The following is a 13,990-nucleotide window of genomic DNA, read 5'->3' as shown; positions in this document are numbered from 1 at the left end:
CATTGCTCAGTGATGTTATGGGGCAAGGTAGTTGGACATACTAACACCAAAGTACCTGAAGATAGTGCATTTGTAAGCAAGATAGTGGTTGATGTCTTAAAGAACAAACTCCTGTCCCAGTTACTCTGCTACTTGCAAACACATCTGTCAGAACCTTGCTCTGTAAACCCAGCAGCCTAAGTTGGAACTTGCCTCTCAACTTATGGCACACCTATCTCTCAGCCAGGAGAAAAGAGGTGACTGGGTGATTACAGCTGGCTGTGTGGTGACACTAGGCACAAAAGTGTTTGTTCCCTGCCAGCATGGAGCTCCTGGCTCCTTTAGCCAGGGACTGCAGATGCCAGCACAGAGTTTGTGTGAGCTGCTCCTGCAGAGGCTGGTGGCAGGGTGGCTCCAAAACAGCATGTCCTGCATTCACCTGTGCTTGCCTTGGAGATGGAGGATTCAGTAAAACAAGGAAGGCTCTCTTGTCCTTCCCAGGATAGCCAAAGAGGGCAAACAAATCCAATACCAAACCGATGAAACAGTGGCCTGCCCTCTCCTCCTCAACTGATTTACAGCTTAGCACCAACTGTGAATCGAACTCTTTGACTCTAAGCTATTGCAGTGAGTCTGCTGGGAGTTAAGAGTATTTACTGCTGATTTTGTTTTTAAAATAGTTGTTTACAGGGTGTCAGATAGTGAGAGAGTGCATGATTCACAACAAACAGCAGCCTACCAGAGCTTTACAGTCTCCTTGCATGATAATTTCACTGCCAGCTTGGTCGGATGGAAGGAGAATATTGAGCTCTGCTGTAAACATACTTTACGACCAGCACTCCTAAAACAGAGCATGGGAAACACAGCATAGCAACTTCTGCTAACTTCTATATAAACAGCATTCATCAACAGCCTTCTCCATTGTGTTCTCCCTGCCTTTGTGTTCCAAAAAGGAAATGACCACTCAACCCTAGAAAAAGTTTTCTCTTCTGACATCTACCCTGGTTGGATTTTTCATGCTGTGTTCTGTCTATTTGTCTGGGGCTTTTAAAATGTATATAGTTTGAACTGTTTCAATGACTTGGATAGACATCTAGGGTATGATGAAACTGGTGAGGGGCCTGGAGCACAGCCTTGTGAGGAGGGAGGTAGAGGTGTGCAGCCTGGGGAAGTGGAGGCTCAGGGCAGAGCTCATTGCTGTCTAGAACTACCTGAAGGGAGGCTGTAGCCAGGTGGAGGTCAGTCTCTTCTCCCAGACAACCAGCAACAGAACAAGAAGACAGTCTCAAGTTGTGCCAGGGGAGCTATAGGCTGGGTGTTAGGAGGAAGTTGTTGGCAGAGAGAGTGATTGGCATTGGAATGGGCTGCCCAAGGAGGTGGAGGAGTTGCCATCCCTGGAAATGTTCAAGCAAAGCCTGGCTGAGGCACTTAGTGCCATGATCTGGTAGATTGGACAGGGCTGGGTGATAGATTGGACTGAATGATCTTGGAGGTCTCCTCCAACCTGATTGATTCTATGATTCTATTTACAACCAGTTACTTCATTATTTATTGCTTTATAAGTGCCAAGGAATGAATGGAGGATTTTGCTGTATTTCCCATGGTACTGTGGATGTAGAACTTGACTAAACCTGTTCACCTGGCTGGAGAGCTGCACTGGATTTTTTTTATGTCCTTACAGAAACTGCTCCACACAGTGTGGCAGCTATTTTGAGCAGCCTACACGAGAGGCCATCTACTGATTTACCTGTTGGGATGAAAGCTGTCTTCTGCGTGGACCAAACACACCATATCCTGTTTGCAAAGCTATTTAGCTACTTCTAAGGACACCTCCTAGCCTCATTTCAGATCAATGATGATAGAGGTGGTCTAGGAAGGTATCTGTACCTGTTCAGTGGCATCAGTAAGGTACCAAGCAAGGAGGGATGGAGATATAGCTTTAGGTGTCCTAAGCCTTGCTGTAGAAGAAATCTACTTTCACACATTATACCAGGAACTAGAGCAGAGACTGTAGAACTGTGACCTGCTTAAACTTGCTTATTTTACCAGCCTTTGAAAAGATCATGTATTTGGCTGGATATTGGCCAGCACTGAGCTAAGAGATGTGTTGTACTTGTGACAAACAGGTTTAGCCTGGAGAAGAGGAGGCTCAGGGGTGATCTTATTACTGTCTACAACTACCTGAAGGGGCATTGTAGCCAGGTGGAGGGTGGCCTCATCTCCCAGGCAACCAGCAATAGAACAAGGGGACACAGTCTCAAGTTGTGCCAGGGTAGGTATAGGCTGGATATTAGGAAGAAGTTCTTCACAGAGAGAGTGATTTCCCATTGGAATGGGCTGCCCAGGGAGAGGGTGGAGGCACCGTCCCTGGGGGTCTTCAAGAAAAGCCTGGATGAGGCACTTAGTGCCATGGTCTGGTTGATTGGATAGGGCTGGGTGCTAGGTTGGACTGGATGATCTTGGAGGTCTCTTCCAACCTGGTTGATTCTATGATCTACAATGCTTCTATTTCCCCTGCAGCACGCTCAAGCACAAACACACACACACATCCACTCAGTTGCAAAGAACAGCACAACAATCTGCAGCACCCTGCACTGAAGTTCTTCATCCAGCCTTCTGAGATGAAAACTCCTCCAAGAAAATAGAAATTGACCTAACTAAACACTTGCTTTTAAATGCCTGCTGCAAATCACAGCAGAGATTTGTGCTTGGACCCGTGAGAGTTTTTGACCTCAAGACAGGCTTTGAGATCTCCAAAGCACATTGCACTATAACAAGAATCGAGACACATATGGGTTATGCTGGAACTCAACATTTATCCAGTGAAATCTCTGGTGTATCATTTCAGTTAACAGTTCTATTCTGTGGAAGTTAATTAAGGACTTTTTCCCTTTCTCACCAGGAAAAAAAATAACTCAAAACCCCACCAGAAAGCTTTCAAATTGATACATAAAAGTGTAAAGCTGTAAAACTTCTGTAGCAGAAAACCATTCCAGAGTAATGGAAAGTATTTATTTTCCTTTAATTTATCTTCATAGTTTTATCTTCCTTTTTTTTTGTTCTCTCATCCCAATTATTCTTTCCCTTTTATAATGCTCTTGTTTAAGTACTCACAACCCTGCTGTAATCTGTTGCCACAGCATTTGCACAGCTGAAAAGAAAACATTCCTGAATTGTCAGCATGTTTTCAACTTCATTAAAGATGACAACCTGGTAATCAGCTGTACAGACTCTATTACCACAGGCACAGGGAAATTTGAGCTATTTTCCTGCCATTAAATCATCCCAAACAACAACCAGCATACTCCAGAGCCAAGCTGCTTCCATGCCTCCTAATAAGCTGTTTTGAGAGAGTTTGGAATCCAAGAGCTAGTTTGAGCTAGTAGTAGAGTGTCAATGTAGCTGTGATAATTTCATAGAGGATGGATTGTAGATAAAGTTAGCACCTCTCTTCTACTGAATTTAAGAGTCCTGTTCAGAGAGAACTGACTTTGCCTAATGCTGGTTAAATTACATCTTCATTTGACTCAGTTAGGGACTTTTGAAGTGTCATGTGAACACAATTTTCTTTCATTCTACCATAACAAAGAATAATTATTCCCTTCAGGAACGTTTTGAAAGAGCACAGGAACTACAAAGGCAAAAGTTAAAGGCAGTGCAGGGAGCTGGGGGTGTGCAGCCTGGAGAAGAGGAGGCTCAGGGCAGAGCTCATTGCTGTCTGCAGATACCTGAAGGGAGGCTGTAGCCAGGTGGGGTTGGTGTCTTCTGCCAGGCAACCAGCAACAGAAGAAGGGGACACAGTCTCAGGCTGTGCCAGGGGAGGTCTAGGCTGGATGTTAGGAAGAAGTTGTTGGCAGAGAGAGTGATGGGCATTGGAATGGGCTGCCAAGGGAGGTGGTGGAGTCGCTGTGGCTGGAGGTGTTGAAGCAAAGCCTGGATGGTGCACTTGGTGCCATGGTCTGGTTGATTGGCTAGGGCTGGGTGCTAGGTTGGACTGGATGAGCTTGGAGGTGCCCAACAGCCTGACTGGTTCTATGACTCCATGACAAAGAGAATGAAGGAAAATCTGGAGAATGACAACCAAGTGATGCCTGCATGAGTTAGAAGGCACAGGTTTTGTTTGGGGTTTTTTTTCTTCCTTAAAAAAGAATCCTCATATAAGCAGTTACTCAGGACCAGAACTTTAGGACTAGGATTGGTAGAATCACAGAATCATTTCAGTTAGAAAAGACCTCCAAGATCATAAAGTCCAACCAGAGACCCAACCCCACCACAGCCACTGAACCATCTCCACAAATGTCAACATGTGTTTTTTAAACACCTCCCTGGGCAGCCAGCTCCAATGCCTGACCACTCTTCCAGCAATTTGTCCTCATGTCCAGAAAAATAAATAACTTGACCTCAAGTTCAGAGATGTCCTTACAAACTTAATGGTTAGGATGGAAAGAAGTACAAAGGTGCTGATAAGAAAAAACCCAGTCAGTGATTAGCAGGACAAGTGCTGGTGACAGCAGAGTTGAGCCCAACTGTTTGTCAGCTACAGACAAGATGATATTTCCCTATAGGAAATAGAAAGGATTTTATCTGAAGGTGATGCAAAGAGACTTCTTGGAGCAATTTAAGTGATAGAGTCAAAGAGATATGCAAAAGAGGTGGTTGTCAGGTATCAGATGAATTTAAATGGGAAAATATGTAGAGAAGGAACAAAGTGACAGCAGCTGCAGCAGTCACATGAAACATCTTTGAGAGGAAAAGGAGACAGGGGAGGGCACAGTGAATATATGCAGAGAGAAAGGCAGGAATGGAGCCAAAGATTACTTCCTGGGCCATAAGAATGACTCATGAAATATATATGATGGAAAGCTGTATAGATGGGGATGAGAAGCATAATTAAAATAAGAAGAACTAAAATAAAACACAATAAAAAGAAGTATGTGGCAGAGCACAGAGGAAGTGTGGTGGTGCCTGCCAGAACACATCGTTCACAGAAAAATGCCCCAAGCAGGGCTTCTTGCCAAACAGTGGATGTTCCAAGACCAGATAAATTTGCTGTTGGCTAGAGACCTCATATTTTTCTGATCAAAAGTGCCCAGACAAGAAGCATACAAATGTAGTAGATCAACAGCAAGCATCTGACACCTTGTCCGTGTGTTGTACAGGGCTCTGCGTGCGCCGGCTGCCTGGGTTTGCAGGGAATGTGCAGATCAGTTGAGCTTCATGAGCCCAGTGGTTTTAGTGCACTTCAGTTACGTTGGACTTGCTTTAAAGAGGAGACAAAACCACCCTGTGTGGGGACAAGGACTATTTGTCTAGGATTTGAAGATGTCTGCCAGCCCACACTCATCCTTTTCTGGAAGGTGGAAGAGACAACAGAGGAGGAAAGCTGTGCCAGTGTTGTCAGATAGGGACATGCATGATGTGCAAGAGCAAAGCACAAGCACAGAGAAAACCAGGTCCTTGCAAAACAGGGATGAAGAATTTAGCAGAAGAGTGCAGCCAGTTTTGCTTCTGCTGCAGTGCAGCATGAGCAAATCTTCTCAGGTCATGTGCTTATGTTACCTGACCTGGTCTGCCAGAATGTCAGGTCTAAGCCACAGCATTCATCTCAGCAAGGCTGATAATGCCATGAAGGCACACTGGAGAAATGCACGTTTAGGTGTGCTTGGACAGATGTTGATGCTTGTGTGATAGCCTTGACAGCAGAGCCACTCCTAAGAACCTTTCCCTTTGCAACAGGCAGCACAACATCAATTTCATAGATTATCAAATGCTTGTGAACTCATCTTCCAGCAGAAGAGATGAAGGAAGCTTTTCTTGGTGTGTTTAAGAGATAACTGATGCCTCTTAGGCACCAAAGATTCAGCTACTTCCAAATGCAGTGTGACTATTACACAACTGCCATTAGTGACAGGGGACAACAACATATGGTTGAGCATAACTGGCAAAGGGAGAAACCTCAGCAGCTGAGATTACCAACACTAGCATGAGGTAAGTGAGCATGGGCCTTTTGTGGCTGCCAAAATCAAGTAGCAAAACCAAGATGACTGCCTCTGCTGAGCCTGAATCAAAGAACTGCAGAATGTTAGGGGCTGGAAGGGTCCTCAAAAGGTCATCTAGTCCAACCCCACTGTGCTTACTGTACAGCTCCTACTCTGCTCCCGTTTCCTGCTAGACTAGAATCATAGAATTGTGTCTCATCTGGCAAAGACCTTTAAGGTCACCAAGTTTGACCTTTATGCAACTCTACCAAGGCTGGTGCTAAACCATGTCCCTCAGCACCACAACACTGGATGGGATGATCTTGGAAGTCTCTTCCAACATGGCTGATTCTAAGAGAAACTTCTGCCTCTTATTACCTGACACAGACCAAAGCCATGGTCTAGTTAATTGGACAAAGCTGGGTGATATGTTAGACTGGATGGTCTTGGAGGTCTCTTCCAGCCTGGTTGATTCTATAGTTCTATCACAAAGGACATGACCCTCAAAACAAGCATCTCATTAATCTTTCTGCTCCTCTCTACAACCCAGTTACTGTTTAGAGAGTATCACTTAGAGGCCTTCTTCAGCAAACCGTCCAGAGCAGACTAGCTGAAGTGCACCCACTTGTCTATCTAGAAGTTGGCTCTTCCAGAGTATAATCATGTAACATCTATGGTTATCTATGGGTTTAAACTGGAAGAGGAGAGACTTAGACTAGATGTTAGGAGGAAGTTCTTTCCAGTGAGGGTAGTGAGACGCTGGAACGCGTTGCCCCGGGAGATTGTGGCTGCTCCCTCCCTGGAGGTGTTTAAGGCCAGGTTGGATGAGGGCTTGAGCAACCTGCTCTAGTGGGAGATGTCCTTGCCTACAGCAGGGGGTTGGAGCTGGATTAGCCTTGAGGTTCATTCCACCCTAGACCATTCTATGATCTGCACAAGTCCAAAAAACTATCTTCTGGTATAAGCATTCAGCATCTGCACAAGTCCAGAAAGAGTGCAGAGAAACATTTGGTGGTGTAGGAGTCCTTGTTGTTGACAATCTACTATACAGAGACACTCAACAAAAAACTAATAGCACCACTCAGAAGATGGAGTGCCATCTAAAACTGAGTCATAGCAAAGTTAAAATTGGTGTTGGGTGAGTTACTTTGATCAGACCTTGGGGAAAAAAAGTGTACATATATATATATACACACACACACCTCTGGACCTGTCCAAATTAAGTGAAAACAATAAAGCATTTTCAAATCTTCAGTCTCTTGGTGGAAAGAAAACCCCAACAAACCAGAATCCATAATAATCACAACGATTTACCAAGCACAGATTAATGCAAAACCTTGTGATGAAGACCAAAAATTCAAAGGCAAAAGGCACATCTTGTTGGGGAAAATGTGATGAGAACTTTCAGAAGGCAAGGGCTGTATCATTTTTAAACCACAATAAATGGTAGCAACAAAGCTTGCTGGACAGGTTCCAGGGGATGCTTCCAGAAATGCAGGTTGTGACACTGAAAAGGTAGCTGTGCCATAAATAGTGGACAAAGCAGTATTTTGCAGGTCACACTTTGGGAGCATAAGGCTTGAGAGGGTAGAACTATCAGAGGAAAATGAGACTCAAACAGCAAAGAATTTACCACTGTCACTGGATGTCAGTACAAGCTGTGCAGTATAGCTGAAATAGATCACAAACCTCAGGGGTTATTCTTGACAAATCTTAAGCTTTTGCAACATCTAGACTTCACACATGATCATAAACCTACAAAGGCATGACTTCAAAGTGAAAAACAAGCCCAGAAGAGAAATTCCTGTAGCAACATGTACAGGAGTCTAGGGGAGGAAAAAAAAACAAGGAGGAGAAATTCTAGGAAAAAAAGATAAAGCATCGATGTGATGAATCTTTTAGAAGAGTAAGTCAGGATGGCTTGCCCCAAAACAAGTTCTCCTGGCCTAGCAGGACCTCTGGAGTATAAAAACCCAAAGTTAAAGAGGAAAATGAAAGGGAAGAAAGTGGCACAGAAGAAAACCCCTTCCAGGCTTCTGAAGAGGTTTAGGAGTCTGAGGATCAAACGTACTTCTCCAGTCCCAAGTGTGTGTGAAATGCTGGCCATGGTTAGGACATGGCAATGATTTGGATCTTTTTCCTTCAGATGGCAATAAAATGTGTACAGCAACATCAGAAACACTTGAATAAGCTAATCTGCAGTAATGAATTAATAGATACTTCCATTATGGAAACTACTAGAGGCAAAAGTAGAAGCTCTTATACTATCAGATAATGTACTCTAGAGAGCCCAGGAGCAAAGAATATCTAGAAGATATTCTTAACTTGATGCTAGGTTATTATCACCATAAATATTTTTTAACTAGCTCAAAGAGGCAATGCATTGCTGATCCCTGGACTAGGTGGCACAGACATTCAGCAGCTAAAGCAGCAACAGCAGCCTTACCTCACACACTGGACCACAGGGCATGGACACATTTCAAAGCACCTGTATTTTGTTTTCATGTAGATGAGCAGAAGCAGAGCAATGCACCAGCCCAGGAGTGGGCTGAAATCAGTCTCATCAAAGTGCATCCAAGAATGATGGGGGTTGGAAGGCACCTCTGAAGATCATTGAGTCCAAAACCCCTGCTACAGCAGGATCACCTGGAGCAAGTCACCCAGGAATGTGCGTGGGAGGGTCTAGAACGCCCCCAGAGCTGGAGCCTGCACCACCTGTCTGTGCAGCCTGTTCCAGTGCTCTGCCACCCTCAAAGTGATGATTTTTTTTTCCATTATTTTTACATGGAATGTCCTGTGTTCCAGTCTGTGCCCACTGCCTTTTGACCTATCCCTGGACATCACTGGGAAGAGTCTGGCTCCATTCTCCTGACACCCATTCAATATTTATCAGCATTGAGAAGACAGGAAAGCTCTGCAGAGGGACCTGGACAAGCTGGATGGGTGAGCAGAGGCCAACGGGATGAGACTGAACAAGGCCAAGTGCAGAGTTCCGCACTTTGGCCACAACAACCCCAAACAGCACTACAGGCTGGGGACAGAGTGGCTGAGAGCAGCCAGGCAGAGAGGGACCTGGGGGTGCTGGTAGATAGTAGCTGAAGCTGAGGCAGCAGTGTGCCCAGGAGGGCAGCAGAGCCAATGGCATCCTGGGCTGGCTCAGGAGCAGTGTGGCCAGCAGGACAAGAGAGGTTATTCTGCCCCTGTGCTCAGCACTGCTCAGGCCACACCTTGAGTAACGTGTCCAGCTCTGGGCTCCTCAATTCAAGAGATGCTGAGGTGCTGGAATGTGTCCAGAGAAGGGCAGCAAGGCTGGGGAGGGGCCTGGAGCAGAGCCCTGTGAGGAGAGGCTGAAGGAGCTGGGGGTGTGCAGCCTGCAGAAGAAGAGGCTCAGGGCAGAGCTCATTGCTGTCTACCTACCTGAAGGGAGGCTGTAGCCAGGTCAGGGTTGGTCTCTTCTGCCAGGCAAGCAGCAACAGAACAAGGGGACACAGTCTCAAGTTGTGCTGGGTGAGGTCTAGGCTGGGTGTTAGGAGGAAGTTCCTGGCAGAGAGAGTGATTGGCATTGGAATGGGCTGCCCAGGGAGGTGGTGGAGTTGCCATCCCTGGAGGCGTTGAAGCAAAGCCTGGCTGAGGCACTTGGTGCCATGGTCTGGTTTATTGGCTAGGGCTGGAGGCTAGGTTGGGCTGGATGAGCTTGGAGGTCTCCTCCAATCTGGTTTATTCTATGATTTTAAGATCCCCCCTCAGTTTGCTCTGCTCCAGGCCAGCCATCCCCAGGTCTGTCAGGCTCTCCTCCTAAGGCAGATTTTCAAATTCTGCTACTGTTCAAAGTGGCCAAGAGTGCTGCCTTTTTGATTCTTAAGTTTCTGAAACGCACCTCTGAAGTCAAGCATTTCATCTTCAGAGGCTTTAGCAAGCCGAGAGCATACAGCTGTAATCCCTGGGAAAAGAGCCTCTCTCCCTTTCCAAAGCCTCACGTTGGGCTGAAATAAAACAGCTGAATGAATAGAAGGGGGGGGAAAAAGGCAGACATAGTGGTCTTGTAAAAATGCCAGTGTGCAAAATCCCTTCCAAATCAGGATTATAAGGGCCGGTGCCACTCCAGTGAGATAACTTCAACACCCTAGGCTGGATATTTGTGAGCCAAAGAATGGATTCACCTCTGGGTGGAATCACAGAGGCTTGGGAGCTTGTTGTGTCCCTATGAACAGAGCAGGTGGGGACCACACAGGCCCTGTGACATGTGGAAGATGATTCCAGCAAGCCACCCACCCCTGGGAGAGAGCAGACGAGAGAGGTCACAGCCTGCACACTTCATGGCTGGGCTGGTAGCAAGACACAGGAATGCACAGAGCAGACCTTGATAGAGGTGCAAGAGAAAATCCAAACTTGAAACTCAATTAAACTGCAACAGCAGCTGCTGAGGTGCTCCCCTCCGTGGATTCACACATCAGTTCCTGGCATCCTAACCCTGATTCAGACCTGGTGCTTGCCTTGAGCTTCATCTTCCCTCTGAAGGCACATTCAAAAAGCTTCTGCTCAAGGACTGCAAAGATGCACTTACTTGCAACATCAGATGTTTACTCCATGCAATAAGCTTCCTAAATGCACTGTCCTGTGCCTGGACTGGTGTTACCTGTGGAAGAAGTGAACTTACCTCTCACATATACTGAAGCAAAGGTTGTGTCCACCTGCATCTGGGCTAGGAGTCAGGCAGCTTGTGGTTTGGCCTTTTAAAGCCTGAGCAGACTTCCTCTTGATGTGAAGTATATTCACCTGGCTCTCCAGCTGCTCTGAAACTACTTTGTCTTTAAGGAACTTCCCCTACCATGCATACATCTCCTTTCTAGCACTTGCCTTCCCTATTGAGCTGTTGATGACCTTATGATGTCCTTGTTAAGAAAGAAGGAGAACAGCAGGAGCCAATTCTTTGGGCTGAATTCAGCCCACATAGGAGCTCAAAATGTAGCAGCTTGCTGTGATAAGGTCCTCCACCTCTCCCAGGCAGGACCCGGGGTACTGTCTGTTCCAACCATTTTACTCTCTTAAAGCCTGAATTGTTTTGCATCACCATTTGTGCATTCAAGGCAGGTACTGAGCTGCATTCTGATTTTGATCTTGCAGAAGCAGTGATCATGGCATAGCATGTTTTACAATTTTATGTGCTTACATTTATGTAACAGAGAGGTGTACAGGCCCTGGGATTGTGAGGAGGGCCACACTACTCTTATATCATAAGTTCTCTTTCCTGATTGATGAGGATGCCTGCTGCTGCCCAGGAAGAAGAGATGTTTCCTGAGTCACAGAAGTCATAGAATCATAGAATCAACCAGGTTGGAAAAGACCTCAGAGATCATCCAGTCCACCCTAGCACCCAGCCCTGTCCAATGAACTAGACCATAGCAAGTCAGGTAGGAAGAGATGGGCTAGTCCAGCCCCCAGCTGAGCAGGGGCACCAAGAGCAGGTTACTATTGCTCATTGAAGCTCCCTTCCACATTCAAGGTTTAGCTTGTGGCAGAATTTCATTAACAAGAAGCTTCAGAGCTGGTACCACAGTGTCCAATGTAGTACCAAAATCACAAGTGATGGGATGAAGCAAAAAGTAGATTCCCAGTGCAAGGCTTTCTTTGTGAATTAGAAGATACAGCAGCAGATTCTTTTACATCAGCTTAAGGTCTTCTTCGGAAAGACAATACCCAAGAGAGATGATCTGTCTAAGGAATTAGGTCCTAATCCTGATGAGTGTGAAGCTGTCATGTCAGCTTTGCCAGCTGAGCAAATCAGCCACCACAGCCAGCACATGGAGCAGGTTTAAAGTGAGCTGTCATTCCATTTCTTTGCACTCACTTCCAAACCCAATAAATAGATCCGTGACCTTTTCCCCATCTTTTCTGGAGTAAATACTTCTTCAACACTGTGTTTTCTTCCATTCAGGAGCTACTTCAGGCTGACCTGTGCTCAGTTTTGGGCTCCCCAGTTTAAGAGAGACAGGGATCTGCTGGAGAGAGTCCAAGGGAGGGCTATGAGGATGATTAGGGAACTGAAACACTGCCTGTGAGGAGAGGCTGAGGGACCTGGGGCTGTTTAATCTGGAGAAGAGAAGACTGAGAGGGGATTTAATAAATGTCTATAACTATCTGAGGGCTGAGGGTCAGGAGGGGGGGACAGGCTCTGCTCACTGCTCCCTGGGATAGGACAAGGAGCAATGGGTGGAAGCTGCAGCACAGGAGGTTCCAGCTCAACACAAGGGGGAACTTCTTTCCTGTAAGGGTCCCAGAGCCCTGGCACAGGCTGCCCAGAGAGGTTGTGGAGTCTCCTTCTTTGGAGACTTTCAAGGCCTGTCTGGATGTGTTCCTGTGTGCCCTGAGCTAGATTGTATGGTCCTGCTCTGGGAGGGGGGTTGGACTTGATGAACTCTTTAGGTCCCTTCCAACCTCTAACATCCTGTAAGCCTGTGACCTGATAAATATTAAACTTTTCATTCTCCAGGTTGAGAAAAGTCTCTGGAAGATGCCTGTTGTATCCAGGGCACTTCCCTGCTAACCAAGAAGCAGTAAGATGGGCTGCCAATCTGGTGACTAGAAATACCCCTTTGCTATCAGCCCAAGGCAGGGACCAAGCATTTGGGAGATGAGATGTCCTGAGACCCGAGTGTGGTACCATCTCTGACACCTACCATTGCTGCGGGCTGACAGCATGACTCATGGTGTGACTCAGAGCTGCCAGCCCATCAGGCATATGTAAAGATAGCAAAGTGCTCAACGACAGAGTGCCACAGACTGCCAGGCTCTGCAGTGAGGCTCTGCAGCTCCCCACCACAATTCACTGGCAGCACTACGAGGGCTGGCACCTGCAGGGCTGGGTTGGTGACAGTGTGTGTCAGATCGCAGCTGCACTGCAGTAACTCACCAGCTTGGCTCTCTATAGTCCTGCTTCTTCAACAGGCAGAGTCAGCGACGCCTCGGTAGTGTGTCTCAGTTGTTACCTCTCTACTCTGCCCTGCTGAGTCCTCATCTTGAGTACTGCCTTCAGTTTTGGGCTCCCTAGTTGAAGAGGGACAGGGATCTGCTGGAGAGGGTGCAGTGGAGGCCTACAAGGATGATGAGGGGACTGGAGCACTGCCTGATGAGGAGAGGCTGAGGGACCTGGGGATGCTTAGTCTGGAGAAGAGAAGACTGAGAGGGGATTGAATCAATGTTTCTCAATCTCTGAGGGCTGGGGGTCAGGAGGGGGGGACAGGATCTGCTCACTGCTCCCTGGCAACAGGACAAGCAGCAATGGATGGAAAGCTGCAGCACAGGAGGTTCCAGCTCAGCACAAGGGGAAACTTCTTTCCTGGAAGGGTCACAGAGCACTGGCACAGGCTGCCCAGAGAGGCTGTGGAGTCTCCTTCTCTGGAGCCTTTCCAGGCCTGTCTGGGTGTGTTCCTGTGTGCCCTGAGCTAGATTGTGTGGCCCTGCTCTGGGAGGGGGGTTGGACTTGATGAACTCTTTGGGTCTCTTCCAACCCCTGACAACCTGTGAGCCTGTGATCAGCATGTGTCAAGCCTGAGTTGCTAATAACAGGATATTTGTAAGCCTTTGTTAATTTGAAAGCCTGATATGGTTTTCTTACTGGCTAGGCTAGTCCCACACTGCTGCTTCCAGAAGAAAGTGCAGGAGAGAGGACAGAGAGAGATTGTCCTCAGATCCAAGAAGATTTGGAAGAAGACCTCTGTTCCCAGATCGTCATTGCATGGGTTGATAATTTGTTCCTCTGCACTACTGTTGGTTACCATTTTACTAGTGTAGTTAAGACCAGAGGCTGCTAGTAAGCTGAGCAGAAGTTTGGGTGAAGTTAGGCTGTTCCAAAGAGAGCAAATTAAAGGTTCTGGACTCAGCCCAGACAGCTGTTAAATGTCCTGCTACCTGAGATTGAATTGGAATGGAGTATTGGAATGGGCTGCCCAGGGAGACAGTGCAGTCATTGTCCCTGGATGTGTTTAAATGTCATTTGGATGTGGTGCTTGGGGACATGGTTTAAGGGTGAACTG

Source organism: Pogoniulus pusillus, chromosome 33, assembly GCF_015220805.1.
Source record: "Pogoniulus pusillus isolate bPogPus1 chromosome 33, bPogPus1.pri, whole genome shotgun sequence".
Classification (NCBI taxonomy): domain Eukaryota; kingdom Metazoa; phylum Chordata; class Aves; order Piciformes; family Lybiidae; genus Pogoniulus; species Pogoniulus pusillus.
This window is presented reverse-complemented; position numbering follows the sequence as displayed.